This window comes from Lactuca sativa, chromosome 4 (assembly GCF_002870075.4).
Source record: "Lactuca sativa cultivar Salinas chromosome 4, Lsat_Salinas_v11, whole genome shotgun sequence".
Classification (NCBI taxonomy): Eukaryota; Viridiplantae; Streptophyta; class Magnoliopsida; order Asterales; family Asteraceae; genus Lactuca; species Lactuca sativa.
The window spans coordinates 399,754,871-399,780,231 of NC_056626.2; positions in this window are offsets into that span (position 1 = coordinate 399,754,871).

Consider the following 25,361-nt stretch of genomic DNA (forward strand, 5'->3'; position numbering starts at 1 on the left):
AGACGACTCTACTCGGCGAGTACACGAGGATGTTATAGAAGATAGATACGATTCCTTATTCAAGACGGATAACTATGCACCTACTCGGCGAGTTGGTCCTGCTACTCGCCGAGTACACCCTGTTTTGAGATATCTATAAAAACTGAATCTTTATCCGAGGAGAACACATTCCTAGCGACTTTTGAAGGTCAAGCTGCTATTAAGAGCCCTAAAGGACGCTGAGGAACCCTAAGCTTCAATCTTTTGAAGAATTCAAGCAATTAGGTTAATTCTACCACTTAGATTTAAGTATTGAATATGTTTGATTTAGAAAACCTTGTTTTTATGTTTGTTTCTACTGCAACTATGAACTAAATTCGTTTTTGTTTCTGTTTGGGGAATACCAAGGAACTCCTATGGTTTAATTCTTAGTTTTGATTAATTGTTTATTGGTGATTTATTAAATTAATTTTGTTAAAGAACCTTATGCATTAATCACTACTATTTTCTGTTAATTGGAAGACAATTAGGCTGCATGAACATCTCTTAGTTGTTAACCTCATATGTCTATGTGAACACTAAGCCATATGCTTAGAAGTAATGATTATGAAACTAAGATTAATAAGACAATAGGAAGATTAATGTGTGAGCTTGTTTGAGAAACCATCAAACAAGAGGTTAATTGAATTAATAACTTGATTGACCATTACAAATCTTATTTAATCCAAACCATTAATCTAGGGAATTAATTAGTTTAAACACTTGATCACCGCTTAAATTAGTTAATTGTCTAAGGGTTAGGAGTAATGAACATGAACCTAACCATTATAATTGGTAACCAATAGCAATTAATCTATCATAAATACAAATAACCATAGGAGTGAATTGGTTGAACCTAAATAGAAACATCTTTATCAAACTTGGTGAATAGTTGTTGCTTTAGTTATTTAGTTAATTTAGTGTGCCTAAGTTTCTAGTCTTGCAAAACTAGAAGAAAACCCCTTTTACTTTTATTAGTTGTTTAGTTAAAATTAGTTATTAGTTTAATTTCCCATTCCCTGAGTTCGACACCTTACTTACTAATTTATACCACTAAAAGACAGGTTCACTGCCTTTGTGTGTCAAATTTATTAATTAAAAGTAGGGATAAAACAAGTGCATTTTACACACATCATATAGTTTGTTAGACACCAAAAGTATAATCAAAATAAAGAGGAGTCTTGTATGTGCCCCATCTTCTCAAAAGCTACATCTGTACCTGTCTACTGATGACCTGAGAATCCAAGTTATTTTGAAAACGAGTATCAGCATAAAGGTAGTGAGTTGATAAGTATTTAGTGTCATTGCTTGTATAAAAGTGTTTACAGTCATGTAATATAATAGCTATCATCAATGTTTGAAAATAATGTGTTCCCTAGAAAATCCTATATTTTCCAGTAAAAGTAGTCTTCTACCAAGACCTAGTTATTTGAATGTTTGATCCTTTTGAAAGTGTAAAAGTTTTCCCAGTGAAACTATCAGTATGAAAATATAGTTTTAGACTTCATTCATGTAAAGTAATTGGGAAAATAATATTTTACCCCAGTAGTGTCACTGCCGGCTGGATGTAATAACATTGCAGACTCCAGGTAGTATTAAATGTACAATACACCCGGGGAGTTTGTTTCTCCTTTAATTCTTAATGTATTAATTAAAGGTCTGGATGTGAAGTCGTATGTAACCATGCTGATTGACGATCGATTAACAGATGACCCTCCAGGTCACATGTAGTACGGTGACATTTTGTCACCCATGGGCCTAGTCGGCTCGGATTGTAGCTAGCAGTCGGGATGTGGGAGTGTCTGTCCCGTATAGATCTATACACATAATGCCTGCTCTCCCTCCAGGAGACTTTGGTTACGAGGTGATAGCACAATGAAGTGTCGTATCGTGAAATAGTATGCCACATTCTGTTTTAGTATATTCTCTTGTATTAGTGTATAGTGTACTTTCTGGTATAATGTAAAGAGTGTTCTCTTGTATAGTATATAGTATTCTCTTTACATAGTATTTAGCATGTATCGACTCGTAACTGTACTACTATAGAAAGTGTCATGGTAATAGTGGTAATGAGCGGTAATCCTTAACTATACCTATTATAGTTAAATAGAAATGTTAATTGTTTGCCCTTGGTACACATAGATATTAAACTGAAGTGAAGACTTTTATATCCAACACAAATATACATATTATATAACTAAGAATTCAACGACAGTCGGACAGATAACAATATGCCCTAAGTCCACATCAAACAAGAACAGGAAGTAAGGTGAGCTATCTGTCCTAAGTCCTTCAAGTCTTAATTATATGGTTTGGGAACATAAGAAGTTTAAAAGGGTTTGGAAATAGTTTTATAACAATTTATCATGAAAGATGAGTTTGATAAATATTTAAATCAGTTTTGTTGGCAAAGCAGTTAAAGTATAGAAAATCCTCTTGGTTGCAAGTTATAAATCACATGTGATTGATACTATAACTTGTTTGATTCGACTTATATCCCCCCCCATAAAAGCATTTAAAAACATTTAAAAGGTTGATTAAGGGGTATGAACTCACCTGCAGTGAGTAGATTTGATGGAAGTGACGAGTAGGATGCTAGGTGTCAAGTGATGACTTGAACACACACACGGATCCTATGTAGCATGTAGTGATACATAAATGTATCTAATTATTTATTTAACCACTAATTTAGTAAGTAAAGGCACTCTAATGCATGAAAACAATTTGTTTCAAGTGTTAGGAGTACTACGGGTTGCTTCTAAGGAGTGTATGGCCTCACTATGGAGCTTACACTTCAATTGGTCACCCCTATGTGTGATTACGGTTGGAGGACCATTTCCCCCATGGGTTTACGGCCGTAAACTCATTGGAATGGTGTGTTTGTGTGTTTTAAGGCCTCATGCTTCACAAAGAAGGGTTCTAGGGTTGGTTTAAGGGCTTGGGAAGTGGTTAGGACTCGAAATGGTACTCCCTTTGAGTTTGCGGTCCTTGGACAAATCATTGGGAATTTACGGTCGTAAACCCCAAGATTTTACGGTTGTAAACCCTTGCCACTTCATCCTATTCGTGTTTTGTAGTTCTTAGATCATTTATGCAAGTTCCTAGTTCATTAGCCAAGCATTGGAAGGAGTTTGGGGCATCAAAACCCCTTTTAGGGGTGTTTACGGTTTTGGGAGATTCCCAAACCGTAAACCCATGTTCTTGGGGGTTTTTGGTGATTTCTCTTATGGATTACAAGCACATAAAGCAAATAACTAGTTAGGGAGGGCAAACTTACTTATTTGAAGCTTGTAATAGTGATTAGAGCCCCAAAACACAAATGTGTTCTTGGTGCTTTGAAAATCTATGTAAAAATCGAAATTCCATGGATGAAAAGATATAGCAACACTAGATTAAGTGTTGTAGGAAATAATCCAGGAAAGAAAACTTACGTTTTTGACGGATTTGGAAGAAGAGGGTGATGATACTTGAGAGAAAAGCCTTGTGTTCTTGAGTGGAAAGTGGATAAACGAGGCCAAGAGTGTAAACTCATGCTATATGTATGAGTCTTGGGGAAAAGGGTGTTTACGGCCCAAACACCTCTTGTTTGGCCGTAAACACCTTGCTAAGGTGTCGGGTTGTTTTTGTAACATCCCCCTCTGGCACGTATCACAATATTGTCCGCTTTGGTCCACTCGGCACAAGGACTTCCCAGGGGTCACCCATCCTGGTACTACTCCCGCCCGAGCACGCTTAACTGTAGAGTTCTTATGGGAGCTGCTGCCCTCACGGATTTAAAACGCGTTGTGATAGGGAAGTTATCCACACCCCTTATAAGGAATGCTTAGTTCTCCTTCCCAGCCGATGTGGGATCATATCTAACCCACTTTCACCCCCCATTATAGGGTTCGACGTCCCCATCGAACACATCGACCCATGCCTTGGCTCTGATACCATTTGTAACATCCCCCTCTGGCACGTATCACAATATTGTTCGCTTTGGGCCACTCGGCACGAGGACTTCCTAGGGGGTCACCCATCATGGTACTACTCCCGCCCGAGCATGCTTAACTGCAGAGTTCTCATGGGATCTGCTGCCCTCACGGCTTTAAAACGCGTTGTGATAGGGAAGGTATCCACACCCCTTATTCGGAATGCTTAGTTCTCATTCCCAGTCGATGTGGGATCAGATCTAACCCACTTTCAAATTGTAATGCCCGGGTTTCAGGGCTAAGCATTTTTAGACGATGTAATAGTCTAGGTCAACTATTGTAACTGTTTTTGATGTAATGAAGATGAAATATTTTAATATTATGTGAATTATGTGTATTTGTGTGCTTATTACTTTATTATAAATATATATTTAATAAAGAATAAAAATAAGCATCAAAATTAAAGTGTGATATAAGTCCGATATCTTTACATAAAGTTGTAGTGGTCGAAACAAGGATTCTGGGGATATAAAGAACGCCAAAATCCGAGTTATAACGAAGAAGTTATGGCCCGCCGAAGTTTTACGGCAAAACCGGCACGGCACCGGGAGATGTAAATAGTGAATTTACGATGGAGGACTTTTTAGCCTTAGTGATCTAAACAAAAGTCATAGAATATGTTAAACCAAGAAAATCCATAAAAAGAACGCCCAAATTTAACTTCGTATGAGGAAGTTATGATTTTTCTAAGATTCGGCTTAGCAGTGCACGGCCCGAAACTCGAATTTTAGTTCGAGCGGTTTTTGGCATACGCGAACTAAATGTGAGTTGAAGATCTCATTAATAGGAACTCAACGGTAAAAATATAGATGAAAACGGAGTCCGTATGAAGGAGATATGAATTCTTCGCGGTCATTTAACAGTCTAAACGTCTCCTACTGTTAAATTTGAGATCAGTCGAGAACTAACCGGCGGAGTCTAAATGAAATTTGTCGATCTTGTTTTTACCTACACGTGGAAAAAAAGAACGTCAAAAACGGAGCTCGTATGCAAAAGTTACGGGGTTTAGAAGTCGGCAGGGTGCTGCTGTAAAAAGGGTGTCGTGGCTGAATACTGGCCAAGGCTTTCTCCCCAAGGAAATCCACGTGGCACTGACTCGGCAAGTCAGTGAACTGACTCGGCGAGTCCGTCAGGATTTCACCCTATAAATAGAAGTGACGAGTTCTCTCATTTCTCACACCTTTCCCCACTTCTTTCACTCTCTATACTCTCTCTCTCTCTCTCTGTCTCTCTAGCCTATCCTAACCCCCCTAAGGTCTAGGTAAACCCCCTAGCACCCGAAGGAAGCCCCGAGGTTCCCGAAGTCCCGAGAAAAGAGCCTTTTGGCTCGGAAACGCTGCTCCAGTGAAGCCCGGTTTTGAGAAAAAACCCGTTGTAAGTGAGCTATGCCTAACCTATCTTTAGTTTAGCTTATGTTTTAATATAGTAATGTTACTAGGACCTTATAATAAGTACCTGGGCTATTAATATGGGTTATATAAGTATTGTTTAACGCTTATATAATAGTAATAATAGCTAGACGATTAATTAGTCGCGGTGAATATTAGACTAAACCCTAGTGGCAATGATACTAGGTTTTGCCGAAGGAAAAGTGTGTTAAGAGTAACGAAGTGTTGTCCAAGCGCCGAGTCACCAAATAATCAGGTGAGTGCGTAGTTACTTTCAGCTTACACATAGATACGAATTATTTTATATAAATTAAATGCTATGTGTGCATATTATCTGAATACTTGCTATCTATGCTGGATGAACGTTTTTATACATGTTTTTTCAATGATTTAAACTATATATGTATTTTATGTCTACGAAAATGTTGGGGTAAAACATGGGTAGATGTAAATGGTGATGTGTGATAAAACGATGAAAGGCCTCAATGTTGATGTTGTTGATTCTGTCATCTAGCGGAGTATGGATGACGACCACGGCTCTTCTAGACAGTCCAGTGGAACGCTGGCAGGCTCGCAACCTGTAGGTGTTTGTGAACGATGTGTTCACCGGTGTACTCCATCCCCCACATGGTTTCCTTTAGGACATTTATTGCTGAGGAATCCCCTTAGCAGTAGTGTCCATCCCGATGATGATCCTTAGGATATGTCCCTTATGATAGGTGTTTAGGGACGTAATGTGAGGATAACGGGAACGGGTAATCAGGTTATTGTTGGTTGATGAAATTAATAAACTATTTATTATGGGTTGAAAACCCTATGTGCTCACCAGGCTCCCCAGCCTGACCCACTCAGTTTCTTGTATTACAGGTAGTGGCGCATGAGCATAGATATGATGTTTGGATGAGGGATTACGGATATAGGAATGTAGATACGAAATAATGTAGTAAGGCTTATATTGTATTGTTTATGCTTTTGATCTGTATCGAACATGACATCCCAAGTCTTTTAATGAAATACATTTCCTTGGAAATGCTTTTGATAAATCTTTATCATATTTTGGGACAAATTCCGCAACACTTTTATTTAAAATGTTACTCTGATTTTCAAACAAAGCATAAACAAAATCGGTCTTTTCTGGCCGTGAAAATGGGGATGTCACAGTTGGTATCAGAGCATTAGTTTAAGCGAACTAGGAATTTGTAGGATTTCTAGACTTAAACTTAGAATGCTAAGCGATAATTGTGAAGTGTGAGCACTAGCTTATTTTAGGAATTGTGCCTAAAATTTTTTTATGTGCTAAATGCTTTGTGCATGATATGCTATTATTTGTTCTGATCTACGGTCTGTTGCCGACCGGATATGGAAACTTTATGTGTTTAGGATTCTAAACGTATGACTACGATATTAGAACTAGCATGTAAACGTTCCGGAGTGATAAGGATGATTTAAACATCAGTCCTAAACCAAATTCACCTTATTCGGTGTATAGATCAAGATGACAAGGACCCGTAGCGGAAACGTAAACACAAATGGGAACAGAAACCAACCCCCAGTGGTTCAGCAAATACCTGTTGTTGAAGAAGTTGCACCTGAGCCAGTTACCATGGCTGGAGTTCAAGCCATGATTCGGGCTATGCTAGCTGAACAAAGGGAAGAAATGAGGCAGATGTTCCACGAAAATAGGGACGAACCTACCATACATGTTGAGCCGACCGAGCCAAATCCCGAGCAATCTGAGGAAGGGAACTATAGCTGCCAAGTGAGTCAAGTAGGGACTCAAGGTGAGCAAAGGGATGGCCCGGAGAGGAGAAACAACAAGGATGGGCGGATGTACAAGAATTTCTTGGGTGCGAAACCACCAAGTCTCTCAGGAAGCCCAAAGCCTGTTGGATTATGGATTGGATCTCCGAGATGGAGATGGTGTTTGAAGAAGGGCACATTTTGAAGGACTGCCCAAAGAAGAAGGAGGCAGGAAGACCCAACATACCACCGAAGCCGAAGGCGAGAGCCTTCCAGATGACGCTCGAGGCTGCGAAGGAGGCAGCAAACGTCGCTTCATGTATCTTTCTTGTAAATGGTTTGCCTGCAAATATACTATTTGATTCTGTAGCCAACTACTCCTTTGTGTCACATAAATTTGGTGGGAAATTAGCATTTCCTGTAGAAAAACTTGATAATGCCTTGATTGTAGAAGTTGCCAGTGGCAAATTCGTGCCTATTAGTAATCATATTAGGAACATCGTCATCGACCTAAACGGAAACGAATTCCACGAAGAGCTATTACCGATAGAGTTAAACGGTTTCGACACCGTTTTGGGTATGGATTGGCTTAGCGCCAACGATGCTGAGATTCAATGCCGAAAGAAGATAGTAAGGGTGAACCCACCTGGAAGGGAATCATTTATGGTGTACGGGGACAAATGCAGAGTAAATTCTGGAATCATCTCCCTGATGAAAGCAAGGAAATGTTTGTCCAAAGGATGTGCATCATACTTGGCATTCGTAATCGATGCTAAGAAGGAGAAGAAAGTGGTGCAGAATATACGGGTTGTGTGTGATTATGCGGAAGTCTTTCCCGACGATCTTCCCGGGTTACCACTTGATAGGCATGTGGAATTTCGTATAGACTTGTTACCAGGAACAACACCGATAGCGAAAGCACCATACCGATTAGCTCCAACGGAGATGAAACGCAACTTCAGGAGCTGTTGGACAACGGTTTCATTCGACTTAGTTCATCACCCTGGGGAGCTCCGGTGTTATTCATGAAGAAGGACGGAAGCATGAGAATGTGTATAGATTACCGAGAGCTGAACAAGGCAACGGTGAAGAACAAGTATCCATTTCCGAGGATTGATGACCTATTCGATCAGCTGCAAGGTTCGAGCTACTTATCAAAGATCGATCTTAGGTCAGGATATCATCAGCTGAAGGTGAGAGAGCAGGATATCGAGAAGAATGCATTCAGAACAAGATATGGACACTATGAGTTCTTGGTTATGTCATTTGGACTGACCAATGCTCCTGCAGCATTCATGGATTTGATGAATAGGGTTTGTAAACCATTTCTCGATAAATCTATGATAGTGTTCATCGACGACATTCTGATCTACTCGAAAAGCCAAGAGGAGCATGGCAAGCATCTACGGGAAGTATTAGAAGTGTAGAAGAAGGAGAAGCTTTTTGCATAGTTCTCCAAGTGTGACTTTTGGATCCGAGAAGTTCAATTCTTGGGTCATGTGGTTAACCAGGAGGGAATAATGGTTGACCCCGCAAAGATCGAGGTTGTGATGAAGTGGGAACGTCCGAAAAGTCCCACAGAGATCCGAAGCTTTCTAGGACTAGCTGGATACTACCGACGATTTATCCAAGGCTTTTCTTCGATAGCTGCTCCATTGACAGCTTTGACTCACAAAGGAGCTACATATACGTGGAGTGAGAAACATGATGAGGCATTCGAGAAGCTAAAGAAGAAGTTATGTGAAGCACCGATACTTTCTCTACCCGATGGAGTTGAAGACTTCGCGGTTTACAGTGATGCATCTAGAGTCGGGTTGGGTTGTGTTATAACCTATAGAGAAAAGGTGATAGCATACACATCTCAACAATTGAAAGAGCACGAAAAGAACTACCCCACTCACGATTTAGAGTTGGCGGTGGTAGTATTTACTCTAAAGATATGGAGGCATTACCTCTATGGCATGAAGTGTAAGCTTTTCACTGATCATAAGAGTCTCTAGTATCTCTTTAATCAGAAAGAATTGAACATGAGGCAACGACGCTGGCTAGAACTACTCAAGGACTACGACTGTGAGATACTTTACCACCCAGGTGAAGCAAATGTTTTTGCTGATGCTCTCAGTCGGAAAGTCAATCTTGAAAGGAAAAGGCCAAGAGCGTTGAGAATTGAGGTCGTCTCGACGATTGTGGAAAGCATCAGGAAAGCTCAAAAAGAAGCTTTAGAGAAGAATGACTGTAAGGAAGAACGTTTGGGCAAAATGTTAGTGTTTGGTACAAACAGTCAAGGACTGAAGGTATTCCAAGACCATGTACTCAATTCATCCTGGTAGCACTAAAATGTATAGGGACTTAAAACCATACTACTGGTGGCCGACGATGAAGCTCGATGTTGCGAAGTATGTGGCCGAGTGTGTGACATGTGCGAGAGTTAAGGCACAACATCAGAAACCGTATGGGAGTTTAGAACCTTTACATGTACCCATGGGTAAATGGGAAGACATCACCATGGATTTTGTGACTAAACTGCCCAGGACGAAGAACGGACACGACATGATTTGCGTAGTCGTGGATCGTTTCACCAAGAGTGCACACTTCATAACAGCCAACGAGAAGTAGTCTATGGATAAGCTCGCAAATGCTTACGTGAAGGAAATTGTAAGACTTCACGGTGTTCCTCTTACAATCGTGACAGTCGTTTCACGTCAAGGTTTTGGAAGAGTCTACAAGGGGAGTTGGGTACAAAGTTATGTTTGAGTACTGCTTACCATCCGCAGACCGATGGCCAGAGCAAAAGAACGATTCAAACACTGTAAGATATGCTGAGAGCTTGTACCCTCAAGTTCCAAGGGAATTGGGACGAGCACTTACCAGTGGTAGAATTCTCCTATAACAACAGTTTCCACTCGAGCATCAAGATGGCACCTTATCAAGCCTTGTATGGAAAGAAGTGTCGTATGCCGTCTTGTTAGCTTGAAGCTGGAGAGAAGCAGTTTATGGGCCCCGAGATAGTCCATGAAACTGCTAAGAAGTTGAAGGTTATTAGGGAAAGAATGTTAGCAGCCCAGGATCGTTAGAAGAGGTATGCTGACAAGAAAAGATGACCGATGACCTTCGAAGTTGGGGATTCGGTTTTGCTAAAAGTCTCACCGTGGAAGGGACTTATAAGATTCGGGAAACGAGGAAAGCTAAGTCCAAGGTTTATTGGACCGTTTAAAGTTCTTCAGAAGATTGGGAACCAAGCTTACAAGCTGGAATTGCCCGAAGAACTCGATGATATTCATAACACCTTCCATGTGTGTTATCTGAGGAAATTCACGGGAGAAGTTCCCGACATAATTCCAATCTCAGAGTTAAGAATGAATGAGAATAAGAGTCTAATTGAAAAGCCTGAGGCAATTGTTGACCGTAAGACGAAGAAGTTACGACGCAAGATGGTCGACTTAGTGCTAGCCCGATGGAAACATTCAAATGGGCTGAATCTCACTTAGGAAACAGAGGATGACATGATGAGTCGCTATCCACATCTGTTTGCTGATGCATGATTCCGGGACGGAATCATCCTAATGGGGAGAGAATTGTAACGCCCGGGTTTCGGGGCTAAACATTTTTAGACGATGTAATAGTCTAGGTCAACTATTGTAACTCTTTTTGATGTAATAAAGATGAAATATTTTAATTCTATGTGAATTATGTGTATTTGTGTGCTTATTACTTTATTATAAATATATATTTAATAAAGAATAAAAATAAGCATCAAAATTAAAGTGTGAGATAAGTCTGATATCTTTACATAAAGTTGTAGTGGTCGAAACAAGGATTCTGGGGATATAAAGAACGCCAAAAATCTGAGTTATAATGAAGAAGTTATGGCCCGCCGAAATTTTATGGCAAAACCGGCACGGCACCGGGAGATGTAAATAGTGAATTTACGATGGAGGACTTTTTAGCCTTAGTGATCTAAAAAAAAGTCATAGAATATGTAAACCGAGAAAATCCATAAAAAGAACGCCCAAATCTAACTTCGTATGAGGAAGTTATGATTTTTCTAAGATTCGGCTTAGCAGTGCACGACCCGAAACTCGAATTTTAGTTTGAGCGGTTTTTGTCTTACGCGACCTAAATGAGAGTTGAAGATCTCATTAATAGGAACTCAACGGTAAAAAGATAGACAAAAACGGAGTCCGTATGAAGGAGTTACGAATTCTCCGCGGTCATTTAACAGTCTAAACGCCTCCTACTGTTAAATTTGAGATTGGTCAAGAATTAGCCGACGGAGTCTAAATGAAAGTTGTAGATCTTGTTTTTAATTACGCATGGAAAAAAAGAACGTCAAAAACGGAGCTCGTATGAGAAAGTTACGGGGTTTAAAAGTCGGCAGGGTGGTATTGCAAAAGGGGTGACGTGGCTGAATATGGGCCAAGGCTTTCTCCCCAAGGAAAGCCATCAGGTGATGACACGTGGCATTGACTCGGCGAGTTAGTGAACCTACTCGGCGAGTCCGTCAGGATTTCACCATATAAATAGAAGTGTCGGGTTCTCTCATTTCTCACACCTTTCCCCACTTTTTTCTCTCTCTATACTCTCTCTCTAGCCTATCCTAACCCCCCCTAAGGTCTAGGTAAACCCCCTAGCACCCGAAGGAAGCCCCGAGGCTCCCGAAGTCCCAAGAAAAGAGCCTTTCAGCTCGGAAACACTGCTCCAGCGAAGCCTGGTTTTGAGAAAAAAAACCCGCTATAAGTGAGATACGCCTAACCTATCTTTAGTTTAGCTTATGTTTTAATATAGTAATGTTACTAGGACCTTATAATAAGTACTTAGGCTATTAATATGGGTTATATAAGTATTGTTTAACGCTTATATAGTAATAATAGCTTGACAATTAATTAGTCGCGGTGAATATTAGACTAAAACCTAGTGGCAATGATAATAGGTTTTGCCGAAGGAAAAGTGTGTTAAGAGTAACGAAGTGTTGTCCAAGCGCCGAGTCACCACCTACTCAGGTGAGTGCATAGTTACTTTCAGCTTACACATAGATATGAATTCTTTTATATAAATTACATTCTATGTGTGCATATTATCTGAATACTTGCTATCTATGTTGGATGAACGTTTTTATACATGTTTTCAATGATTTAAACTGTATATGTATTTTATATCGACGAAAATGTTGGGGTAAAACATGGGTAGATGTAATAGGTGATGTGTGATAAAACGATGAGAGGCCTCAATGTTGATGGTTTTGATTCTATCACCTAGCGGAGTATAGATGACGACCACGGACTCTTCTAGACAGTCCAGTGGAACGCTGGCAGGGTCGCAACCTGTAGGTGTTTGTGAACGATCTGTTCACCGGTGTCCCGAGAAAAGAGCCTTTTGGCTCGGAAGTCCCGAAGGAAGCCCCCCTAAGGTCTAGGTAAACCCCCTAGCACCCGAAGGAAGCCCCGAGGTTCCCGAAGTCTCGAGAAAAGAGCCTTTTGGCTCGGAAACGCTGCTCCAGCGAAGCCCGGTTTTGAGAAAAAACCCGTTGTAAGTGAGCTACGCCTAACCTATCTTTAGTTTAGCTTATGTTTTAATATAGTAATGTTACTAGGACCTTATAATAAGTACTTGGGCTATTAATATGGGTTATATAAGTATTGTTTAATGCTTATATAATAGTAATAATAGCTAGACTATTAATTAGTCGCGGTGAATATTAGACTAAACCCTAGTGGCAATGATACTAGGTTTTGCCGAATGAAAAGTGTGTTAAGAGTAACGAAGTGTTGTCCAAGCGCCGAGTCACCAAATAATCAGGTGAGTGCGTAGTTACTTTCAGCTTACACATAGATAGGAATTATTTTATATAAATTACATGCTATGTGTGCATATTATCTGAATACTTGCTATCTATGCTGGATGAACGTTTTTATACATGTTTTTTCAATGATTTAAACTATATATGTATTTTATGTCTACGAAAATGTTGGGGTAAAACATGGGTAGATGTAATAGGTGATGTGTGATAAAACGATGAGAGGCCTCAATGTTGATGCTGTTGATTCTGTCATCTAGCGGAGTATGGATGACGACCACGGCTCTTCTAGACAGTCCAGTGGAACGCTGGCAGGCTCGCAACCTGTAGGTGTTTGTGAACGATGTGTTCACCGGTGTACTCCATCCCCCACATGGTTGCCTTTAGGACATTTATTGCTGAGGAATCCCCTTAGCAGTAATGTCCATCCCGATGATGATCCTTAGGATATGTCCCTTATGATAGGTGTTTAGGGATGTAATGTGAGGATAACGGAAACGGGTAATCGGGTTATTGTAGGTTGATGAAATTAATAAACTATTTATTGTGGGTTGAAAACCCTATGTGCTCACCAGGCTCCCCAGCCTGACCCACTCAGTTTCTTGTATTACAGGTAGTGGCGCATGAGCATAGATGTGATGTTTGGACGAGGGATTACGGATATAGGCCTATAGATACGAAATAATGCAGTAAAGATTATATTGTATTGTTTATGCTTTTGATCTGTATCGAACAGGATATCCCAAGCCTTTTAATAAAATACATTTCCTTGGAAATGCTTTTGATAAATTTTTATCATATTTTGGGACAAATTCCTCAACACTTTTATTTAAAATATTACTCTGATTTTCAAACAAAGCATAAACAAAATCGGTCTTTTCTGGCCGTGAAAATGGGGATGTCACAGTTTTGCTCATTACACCTCACTAATAATAACACTTCCTTCTATTTAAATCGTTTGATGAAAAATAAAATAAAACACTAAACGGACTTAAATCCGGCCAAAATGTACTTAAATGTGTTTGACTAATATTTGAAGTGTTTGACTGTGGAAATTATACAAATGAAAATTTCGGGTTGTCACATCATCCCCCCGTTAGAGGGAATTTCGTCCCGAAATGAGAGTTCAAACATCTAAGTTATTACACAATAACTAAGCAAAAAGATGAGGATATTTAAGTTACATTTGATCTTCGCGCTCCCAAGTGAACTCCGGTCCTCGCTTGGCGTTCCAGCGAACCTTCACAATTAGGATGCGGCTTTGTTTCGTTCGTTTGTCTTCTCGGTCCATAATCGCCACAGGTTCTTCCACAAAGTTGAGGCTCTCGTTGATCTCAATCTCATCGAGTGGGATTACAAGAGTCTCGTCGGATAGGCACTTTTTCAGGTTCGAGACGTGGAAGATAGGATGTATGTTACTGAGCTCGCAGGGTAGATTGAGTTTGTAAGCTACGAGGCCGATTCTACAGAGAATCTTGAAAGGCCCTATGTATATTGGATTTAGCTTTCCACGCTTTCCGAAGCGTATCAAGCCATTCCAGGGCTAGACTTTCAAAAGAACTCGGTCTCCCACCTGGAACTCCAAGGGTTTTCTTCGTTTGTCTATGTAGCTTTTCTGTCGGTCCCTAGAGGCTTTCAATCATTCACGAATCTGAATGATCTTCTCTGTCGTTTCTCGAATGATCTCCGGACCTGTGAGAGTGCTGTCAGGAACTCATCCTTTAGCTAACTGAGTGTCACCCACCTCATCCCAACACAGAGGGGACCTACACTTTCGGCCGTAGAGGGCTTCGAATGGAGCAGCCTTGATGCTCGTGTGATAACTGTTGTTGTAGGAAAACTCGACAAGGGGTAAGTCGGTATCCCATGCCTTACCAAAGTCGATCACACAGGCTCGCAGCATATCTTCCAGAGTTTGGATAGTTCTCTCACTTTGTCCATTGGTCTACGGATGGTAGGATGTACTCATGTCCAGCCTCATTCCTAAGGAGCTTTGCAGTGATTGCCAAAATGTCGAAGTGAACCTACTATCTCTATTGGAGATAATAGATATAGGAACACCATGCAGTCGTACGATCTCCCTAATGTATGTTCTCATGAGTTTCTCCATCTTGTCTGTTTCCTTGATGGGTAGGAAGTGGGTGGACTTGGTCAATCTGTCGACGATGACCCATATGGTATCTGCGACAACCTGAAACTTTCATCCTATGTAATTGGTCCACGCATTGTCTTTAAATCTTGAATTCTTCATCCTTTGTAAATCTAGTGGTTCCAAATGCATGTTTTGGACATAATATAGTCTAGTTATGGGTCTTAGGAGGTGTTGGAAAGTGTTTTACATCATGAAATTAGATTAAACACACCAAAAGAGGTGTGTACGGCCGCACACCCAACCGCACACCCTCCAGCCTCACACCCAAACATATATATAGATGGATACCTTCTTCATTCATTCATTTGGATGCTCCTTACTCTCTCTCTACTTTCTCTCTCTAAAATCTTCAACCAAGAACACCTTGAAGGCCTCATATTTGTGAACTAGTTCATCTTCAAGCTTATTAGTGGTAAACACTTGAGTCCCAAGCCTTAAAACTCATCATGTTCATCATATTCATGGTCCCTTGAAGGTGTATGGCCGCACACCTTCATGAGGGGGAAACACACATTCAAATCTCCTTAGTGTGAAGAGCAAACACTTAATTTGCACTCACAAGAGGAGTGTACGGCCGCACACTCCTGTGTACGGCCGCACACACACTCTGAGTGGCCGCACACACTTGTGTGCAGCCTCACACACCCTTCCGACCGTACACCTCAGCCGCACACTCAATTTCAAGGCCATGCACTCACTCAAATGCCCACTTTTGGCCCTAAACTTGCATGAATCATTAAGTATGGATCATGAGACACTTGTATTCAGTAATGCCGAGCCCTAAGAATGTTTTTCCATCATGTTTAAGCATGAAACATCCTAGTTCTAACCCAATGGTGTGTCATCACATGATTTATAGGAACCATTGGCATTTAGGGCATCCGTTGACACTCGAACCTTACGATAAACTGTGAGTTCATAGCCCTTTAATGAACCTTTCAAATGTTTTTAATGTTGTAGAGGGGGATACAAGTCAAATATAGATGTTTATGAGAATTAATCACATGTGATTCACTATCCGTAACTCAAATCACATGTGATTTATCACTATGCCTTATAAAAGAACTTTGCGTTTTCAAAACTATTTTGGATAAATAAACTATTTTCTAAATGTTCCCTTTTGACAAGATTTTCATTAAATATATTTTCTTATAAAATGTAACCATACTAATATATTTATATAAGTAAGACTTGAAGGACTTAGGACCGATAGCTCGCCTTATTTCCTGTTCTTGTTTGATTGTGGGCTTAGGGTAGTTGTTATCTGTCCGACTGTCGTTGATTTCTTAATTATATATCATGTATATTGGTGTTGGATACGGTCCTTTTCATTTCAATCGATGTCTACACTACTTAATTACCAAGAATTTCACACACTGAGTTAACTATAATAGGTATAGTTAAGGCCACTACTACTCGTTACTGTCACTATTTTACATACTATAATACACACTATCACGAGACGACACACTAGTAAAAGAACTCACTACGAGCTATACAAAAGACTACTACACTACGACTCACTAGTAAGAGAACTCACTACGGACTATACAAAAGACTACTACACTATAATACAAGAGAAAGCACTAATCAGGGGATAACACACTAACCCACTACGAGATACGCTATTCGCTACATACTATGCTCAGAGTTTTCCGACAGGAAGACGATGCTACATGTATAGATCTATACGGGGCAGACGCTATTACATCCCGACTGTTAACCTCAGTCCGAGCCGTGCAGGCCCAGGGATGTCGCTACTTCTCTACACTATGCATGACCGGGAAGGTCATGGGGTACTCTATTACATCCCGACTGTTAACCTCAGTCCGAGCCGTGCAGGCCCAGGGTTGCCACTACTTCTCTACACTATGCATGACCGGGAAGGTCATGGGGTACTCTATTACATCCTGACTGTTAACCTCAGTCCGAGCCGTGCAGGCCCAGGGATGCCGCTACTTCTCTACACTATGCATGACCCAGAAGGTCATGGGGTACTCTATTACTCACACTATCAGTAGCATACAAGGAATACACTACATTCACACTAAAATACTAACACTAAAGAATAAGTTAAAATTCCCGAAGTAAATAAGTATCTATTTCTTATGGGAGTTTTCCCCACTATCACCGATATCAGGCATAACTTTTCTTATTACACTACCTATTGGAGACTCACTAATATACCTTTACAACAAATGGTTTTAAATAAAGATAAGTACATGCAACTTAAAGGCTTTCACTTACAAGGTATTTTCTGGAAAATATAGGACTTTCTAGAGTTCTCTACTACTTACGAATGTAAGCTGCAGCATTTCACACTATCTGCACTGATACATTTTATACTAAAATTTTACACTAAACTCTTATGAACTCACCAACTTTATGCTGATACTCGTTTTCAAAATAACTTGTATCCTCAGGTCAAAGATAGACAGGTACAGGTGAACCATTTTGGAGAAGGTGGAGTATACAAGATCCATCTCTTATTTTTGCATACTTTTGGTGTTTGTTGAATTTTTCAGAACACACTTGTAATTAAACTCACTATGTAAATGAAATGGTTGTATGTTTCTTGTTTTACTATATTGCAATTGTGATGATACTGTAACAACCCGAAATTTCATGTTACTTCTTGTACCACAACTTGTAATCCAATCCGATCAACCAGACGTCATTTTCAATTTCGTTTCTAATTTCTCCATTTTATTAAGTCATTAGTTTATAATGACCTAAAATGACTTAATGGGTGTCTTAATACGTTTAGAAATCATTTTAACACCCCACTTTAGTGATCGGAATAATTATAGAATCGGCCATATCGAGTCACGACAATTTGGTCGGGTATGACCAAAAGCCTCACTTAACGTCGGTATCGGGTAGAATTCCGTCATGTTCAATTCCCGAACACTATATAAAGTGTTTTAAGACTTCATTTGAAGCCTTTGGCCAATTTCTCACTAAACTTTCACAACCTCTCTCCTCAACCCAAAATCAAGGTCCAAAACAAAGAATTAAGGCTTGAAATCAAAGAGGTAACACCCCTAACTTGTTATTCAACCTCTTTAGCCTTCAATTTTGTGTTTAATTTGTGATTTGGGACCAAGAACATGAGTTTACAGCCAAGGAACTAGCTTGGGCCGTAAACTCCTATCAATGGGGTTTTTAAGCCCTAAAACCCCCTCCTAAACAATGTTAGACATTAGTAATGGCTTAAATACTTAATGGAAGGGACTTACAATAATTAAAACATTAATTTTAAGTGACAAAAGTGAGTTTACGGCCAAGACACATTCTTGGGCCGTAAACTCATATTCAAAGGGTTTTTGAGCCAATTAACCCTTCCAAATCATATTTGGGACTTAGATATGACTTGTGGGACATTGGTTTTAGCATCTAAACACCTTAAACATGATTTTTGAGGGACAAAAGAGAGTTTACGGCCAAGACATATTCTTGGGCCGTAAACTCCTCTTAATTGGGGATTTAGAGCCTTAAAACTTGTCCAAATGCCTTGAAAGTCAACCAATGGCCTTGTGGTAAAATCTAGATGCATCTAAAAATAGTTTAAGGGTTTGAAACATATCAAAAGTATCATTCACAAGAGTTTACGGCCTAGGAGCATACCCTTGGCCGTAAACTCATAAAACCTTGTCAAATGATGCATTAAACCACCCCAAATGGCTTATTCAAATTTTTAGAATCACATGTGATTGTTTTAAGCATCAAAAACTAACTTTTCTTGAAGTATCATAGAGTTTACGGCCTTAGAACATGCCTCTAGGCCGTAAACTCCAAAATGTATGCAAAATGATGTTTAAATTCATGACAAAGCTTGGAAAAATTAACTTGAATCACATGTGATTGTCCTTTGAAGCTCAAATCAGTTTTTCCTTGGCCATAGGTGAGTTTACGGCCGTAAACTCCTATGGTATGGCCGTAAACTCCCTTTTAAGTGTTATAATTTCATTCAATTAATTCCAAGGCATTTTAGAAATCCATTCCAACAATCCCCATGTCCATTTAAGCCATTTAAACACCCAAAACCACACCCACATGAGTTTACGGCTGTAAACTCATATATGTGTATGTTTTGTGGTTGTAAACTCATTTAAATGTTTACTTATGAAGATTAAGCTCAAGTCCCAAGTCCCTAGTGCCATTACAAGTCCGAAGATATCACCCGGGTCACTCCAAACGCTCATTTTGAGGTGTTTAACCTCATTGGAGTGTAATGTTCCATATGATTAGTGAATGTATCCATAATTGTATATATATGGACATTATTTCATTTTACATAGGGTCATCGTGAGTAAACAATCCCCGAATCAACGTCTAGTATCCAAAACCGACACATTCTCGAGTCCGGTGAGTTCATACCCCTACCCTTTTTCACTGTTTTTCACTGTTTTCAGGGGGGAACACAAGCAAAGTACAAGGGTTTTCTTGTACTCAAAACTTATTTTCATGTGTGTACTTCACATTTTATATGCTTTTAATATTGATTACACAACTGATAACGAGTTGAATACGCAGATTACTTAAACATTTATTTGTGAAATGAGTTTATAAACTGTTATGTTTTATATATTTCACAAATGATTTCCACATTTTATCAGTTAAAAGCATGACTTATAACACATGAATAATATATTTCGTACACTGTCTTGTCCTCGGTAACATTCCACAGAGATACGTGAATGCAGGATTATTCTATTATTACTAGTAAATTTGTTATTCCTTATGATTGGAGACACGTCCTCGGCAAACACTCCATAGAGATACGCGAGTGGAGGACTACACCCGTAACCAGAATCTCTGGAATTTAGAGAGCATGACTTGAGTGTATAGATCTATACGGGGCTGACTACCCCACACCTGGCTGCTAGCTACAGCCGAACCAAAATGGTTCAAGGGTGACGAAAGTCATAAGAATTGTGGACTACTTATTGCCACAAGTCTGTGGACTACTTATTGCCACAGGTTCAGTCTTTAGTATGGTTATGGAACTCGCAACTAGGTTAACAGAGATTTACTTATAGTAATAATGAACCACATACTACATTTTACAGATAACCAGGATTCAGTTTACATCTTTTACATCTTTTACATCTTTTACAAATGATAACCAACATTCAGGAAGGTATGGTACCTTCCTGGGAAGTCTTGTACATAACCAAGTCTAAAAAAAATACATCTTTTACATGGAAAACCAACATACAGGAAAGCATGGGGCATTCCTGGGTAACATACACATAATCAGAAAAGAGTAACCAACTGAATAACATTACATCTTTTACAATAACCACCCTTCAGGAAAGTATGGGACTTTCCTGGGAATACACTGATACATCAAAGACATAAAACAATGAATTGGATAACTAAACCATACATTACTTTTATGAAACAACAACCAACTTTTAAGAAAATATGGGATTTTCTTGGCGTGTGTTACATTTTCAGAAACAGAAAGGAAACATAAACATTTTCACAAAACAAAACTGCTTATGAACTCACCAGCGTTATGCTGATTTTCAAACTGCTTGTGTTCTTAGGTGATAAGATTAAAAACTAACTTTTAATCTATGAAGATCGATTAGATCCTGAACAAGTATATGAATATGAAACAGCAAGAACACAATATTAATAACAAGGCAGAACGCAATAATAAGAGCAAACAGCTTGAATCAAACGTGTCGAATGATTAAATAAAATCCTTAGAAGAGCTCGATTAAGAACATCAACTGTAAAGGATTGGAAGATTACAAGAACGATTACTGGAAAATATTGTTCTCTTAATCAATCGCTATATCGATAATCTCTAGAATCTTAACCTAATATGCATGCAAGCATTAACTTAAATACTATACATAAAAGGCTCTCGGTTGGACAGGCCCAAACCGGAGAATACAAGGCTAATCTACGAGCCCAAAAGACGCAACATAAATAAAACTATTTACAGCCCAACAATCTCCCCCTTTGCGTCAATTTGGAGCGAGACCTTTACTTCCTACTTGGGCCGGCGGCTGAAGCTGGTACCTTTTTCTTCACGGTACTAAACAGACACTTGGTTAGGGAAAGGATGGTCTGCCTAAACCGGATGTACCAGTTGATCATATCATCGAAGTATTTGATATCATCAGCCGAATTATCTTTACACCGCTTGACAATTGATAGGACGTGCTCCAAGCAAGTTGTGGTGTAAAGATGTTTGTCAGCTATAGCGAAGAGACATTTCTGTCCTTCGGCTCTAGCGAACATCACAGAGTTTCGCCTCGAATCTATCTTGCCCATTTGCATTTGATTCAGATCACTGGCCGATCCCACAGGTTTGACTTTCGGTTTCTTCTTAAAAACTGTGGCAACCTCCTGATCCATTAGGGCCACCTCCATGATATAGCATGCCAGCATCCTTTTGACATGGTCTAAGAGTGGACCATATTCGGCTTCGTTTGTCAGCAGGATATTGTACAAGACTATCCAATCATGAGGGTTCAGATTGGGCAGATCCGCCAGAGAGATCATGTGAGCAGTTCTTGCAGATCCACGGATAAGCTTGAACTTTACGTTTGTGAATCTCCCCACGGCAAAAGGCTTCATCACCCGAACATTGACAATCTTCTGGATGCTCCATGTAAGGTATTGAGGGCGAGCGGCCTCCAGGTAGAAGTCAATGAGCTCCCTGTCAAGCTCATCGTTCGGATGCGGGACTTCAAAGATGTTGGAGAAGGCGTGGAAGATGAACGCCTTTCGAGTCAGTGGCATATCGAACTGCGAATCGATGGTGTTGTTGCAGTCGAACGATATCACCGGCTCGAGCCATAGTATGCTTGGAGTCTCTATGGCCTCTTTTATCAACCGATCCCTGGTCCAGGCAGGGAAGAGCAGCTTTCGGCTCTCAAGGAGATCGTTGGCTTCTTTTTGTTTACGTTCGGCTTCTTCAGCTTCACGTGCCACACGACTGACATCGTCATCAGTATTGCGACTGTTCTTTCTCTTTAACATGTCCGCAATAGTCTCCTTGTCTTCATCTTCATCTTCATCTTCATCCTCTGCTATGTGTTTACCCTTGTTCTTCACACCCGAACCCGAGGCATGACCAGTTGGGGTTGGTTCGGTGGTGTGAGTAGCTTTAGAGGACGGAGGTGGTTCCGATCCTTTCTTCTCTTCTCCCCCTTGTTTCGGAATGGACACGAAACTTGGCAGGCCTTCAATCTTGCTTAGAAGCTCCATGGCCGGGGAGAGCTTTTCAGCGAGGGTGCGCCTCACCGAATGATTAAGGATGGGGTCGTGTGCTTCCAGGATGTTGGAGAGAGCGGCGTGGACATCCGAAACACACGTCTTTATGACTTCCCTCTCGGATCGAAGAGCTTCCAATTGTTCTTGAGAGTTGAAAAGCTGTGTGCTCTTGACCCTTAGGGCAGTTGTTTTACTTGCTAGCACGTCCATCAGAGAGTTCTCTGCCGCAAGATCCTCTTGTAGCTTTGCCAAGCGGGCATCGATGGAGGCACGGAGTGCCGAGTTGTCGTCGCTGAGGTTTTGTCGGAGGGTAGCGAACGAAGTCAACTCCGTCGAGACGAACTTGGCCAATTGTTGAACAATCGGTTCCAGAGTTGTCTTTGTGGCATTGGCGCTTTCCTGCAGAGACTTTAGCAGGTCAGAAGCGTCGGAGAATAGTTTTTCGACTTTTTCGGTCGCTGCCTCACAGGCTCGGGTGGAGGCGTCTATCGCAGCAGTTGCGGAGGCCACAGAGTCATGTTGAGCCCTGGAGAAGGCATCAACAATCCTCTGAAGGGCAGCTTCAGATAAGGATGACTGCTGGTTGGAAGAGGAGGCGAAAAGTTGATCAACCTTCTCGTTCAGCTCGCGGAGATGCTTCTTTGTGACCGGAGCATCATCCTCCTCATCACTTTCAACTTGAAACGGACTATAGTAGACCGAATCAAAGTTCAGGTGATCACCACCAAGGTATTGATCATCGCCATCGGAGGCGTCTTCTGGAGATTGAGGTGGTGGTGAAGCTGGGGGTGTTATGGGTTTGGTTGGTTCAGGTTGAGTGGGTGGGGGGTTAGTTTCGGGTGGTTGTTGTGTATGGGTTTCGGTTTGTGGAGGTTCGGTTACGGGAGGGGTTTCGGTTACAGGTGGTGTTTCGGTTGATGTGGTGAATATGGGTGGAGGGATAGGAATAGAGGTTGGGGGAATTGTGGAGTTTATGGTGGGAATGGAAATAGGGATTGTGGGTGGAGGGGAAGGAACTGGGGATTGGTGAAGTTCCATCTCTGGGGTTGGTGAGCGAGGGGGTGTGTTACCTCGTTGAGGAGATTCGTCTCCTTGGGATCCCTCAGAGTCCGAACTCCCACCTTCGGATTCACTGGAGGAGGAGGGAAGTACGAGCTTTCGCTTCGGTTGGGTCTTCCTCCTTTTCGGTTGTGGGGAAGAAGCAGCCTTCGGTTGTTTGCGCTTCTTGGGAGTAGGTTTTGGGGCTTTAGATGGTTTCTTCCCCTTGTCTGCCTTCTTACCCCTGGCCACCGGTTTGTCGGCATCATGAATCGATCGCAACATGTCCGGTGTCAGTTCCCTCGGACCAGATGGCCCTAACTCCTTGATCGACTTGATCATACTGCTGTCTGAAGGCACACTTCCATACATAGTCTCCGGGATGGAGCCAATGAAGGATAATTTTGATGCATCCGAGACGATGATCTTCTTGGTATGGAACGTACCAATAGAAGACATCGGTGCACCGTCAGCAGTTGGGACATCGAACCTGTCCATAGCCCATCTGGTGATCAAGATCCAGAACCGGGCTAGTGACACCTCGGAGTGTCGGGAAGAGGAAGAGAGGCTCTAAATCAGTTGTTGCCAAAGGACAAAGCCATAGTCCAGATTGATACCGTTGTACACCGCATACATAATCGACAGGAAAAGACGACTGGCCCCGTCCGATCCTGAGCTCCGTTCTGACAGTCCTTTGAAGAGAACTGTAAATAACCCATTCCACTGGGGCGGTAGGCATGACTTCTTGAACCTGGCGACGGAGGTCAGAACTTCCGTGTAGCCCATGTTGTAGAACATGTTGTAGAGCATACCAACCGGAATCGTCTCCGGGTGAACACGCGATGGGTCAGCAGCAAACCCAAGCATCGTACAGAAGCGGGCACGAGAAATCGACGTTTTGTGTTCCGCCACTTCGAAAAAGACCCTGTCGACGGCCTTGTCGTAATAAGCCGTTGCGTAGACCTGAGATAGGGCCACCATTGGCACCGTTTCAATCCGTGACAGTGCCGGAGCAAGCTGGGAGTATTTGAGACACTCGATGACCGGCGACATGTAGGGATCATAGGCCAGTGGGTTCAGATCAATCACGAGGCATTGCTGAGGACGGATTGGAAGAATCTGAGAAGTAGCATGAACGGAAGAGGATTCAGCCATTGTTGCAGGTTGGAGAAGAAAATAACCGGGAGAGAGTTTGGAAGTATTTTTGCTTTGGAAATTATGGGGCAGTAAAGAGGTAAAAGGTGGTGTTGATGGGTTTTTATAGTAGGTGATAGGAGAGAGAAAGATCGATTCAAATCTCTTGTGGAAATACGGAAGGGTTTTTGAGTGACTGATTGGTGACAGTTGGGACGTGCGATGATCACGTAGGAGAGAGAGTGTCAGATTCCTAGGATCACGCCGCCCAATAAGCGCCGGTTCAGAGAGAGGAACCGTTTCCATTTCCACACGCGCCATTAATGCCAGATGGATGACGCTTCAATACTGCACACGCGTCCAAAGGTGTCAGAAAAAGCGCGGCCGCTTCAAATTCACGCGCCCTCCTTTTGTACCGTCGTTTGAATTTCTATCCTTTGAACTTCCGCCGTGTCAGCAACGTTTTGTCTTTTCCCCTTTTTAATCAGCTGTATTCAATTTAGGACCCACGTGGCTAATTTTTTGCCACAACTTCATTAGTAATCCCGCAGTAATAAACCAGCCTGTAAAATAATTAGTAACGGAATTTTTGAAAATCTAGGATTTTCGTGCAAAGAGTGTAAAAGATAAAGAAATAAAGCAACTCTTTTTAGGATTATCTGTGATGTCAATTATGACACGAAACTGATGATCCTGGGCACGAATCTCTTCCTTCAAGATCAAGAGAGACCTCAAAGTGTTAGTGTGGAATCCCGTTGAATTACGATCAAACATTTATTAATAAATGTTGAAAGGCTTCTTTTAATAAGGCTAATTGAGGGTGGTTTCGTTTTGAGTCAACAATTCAATTCTTGATATAAGAATGAATGTGAACAAAGTACTTGTGA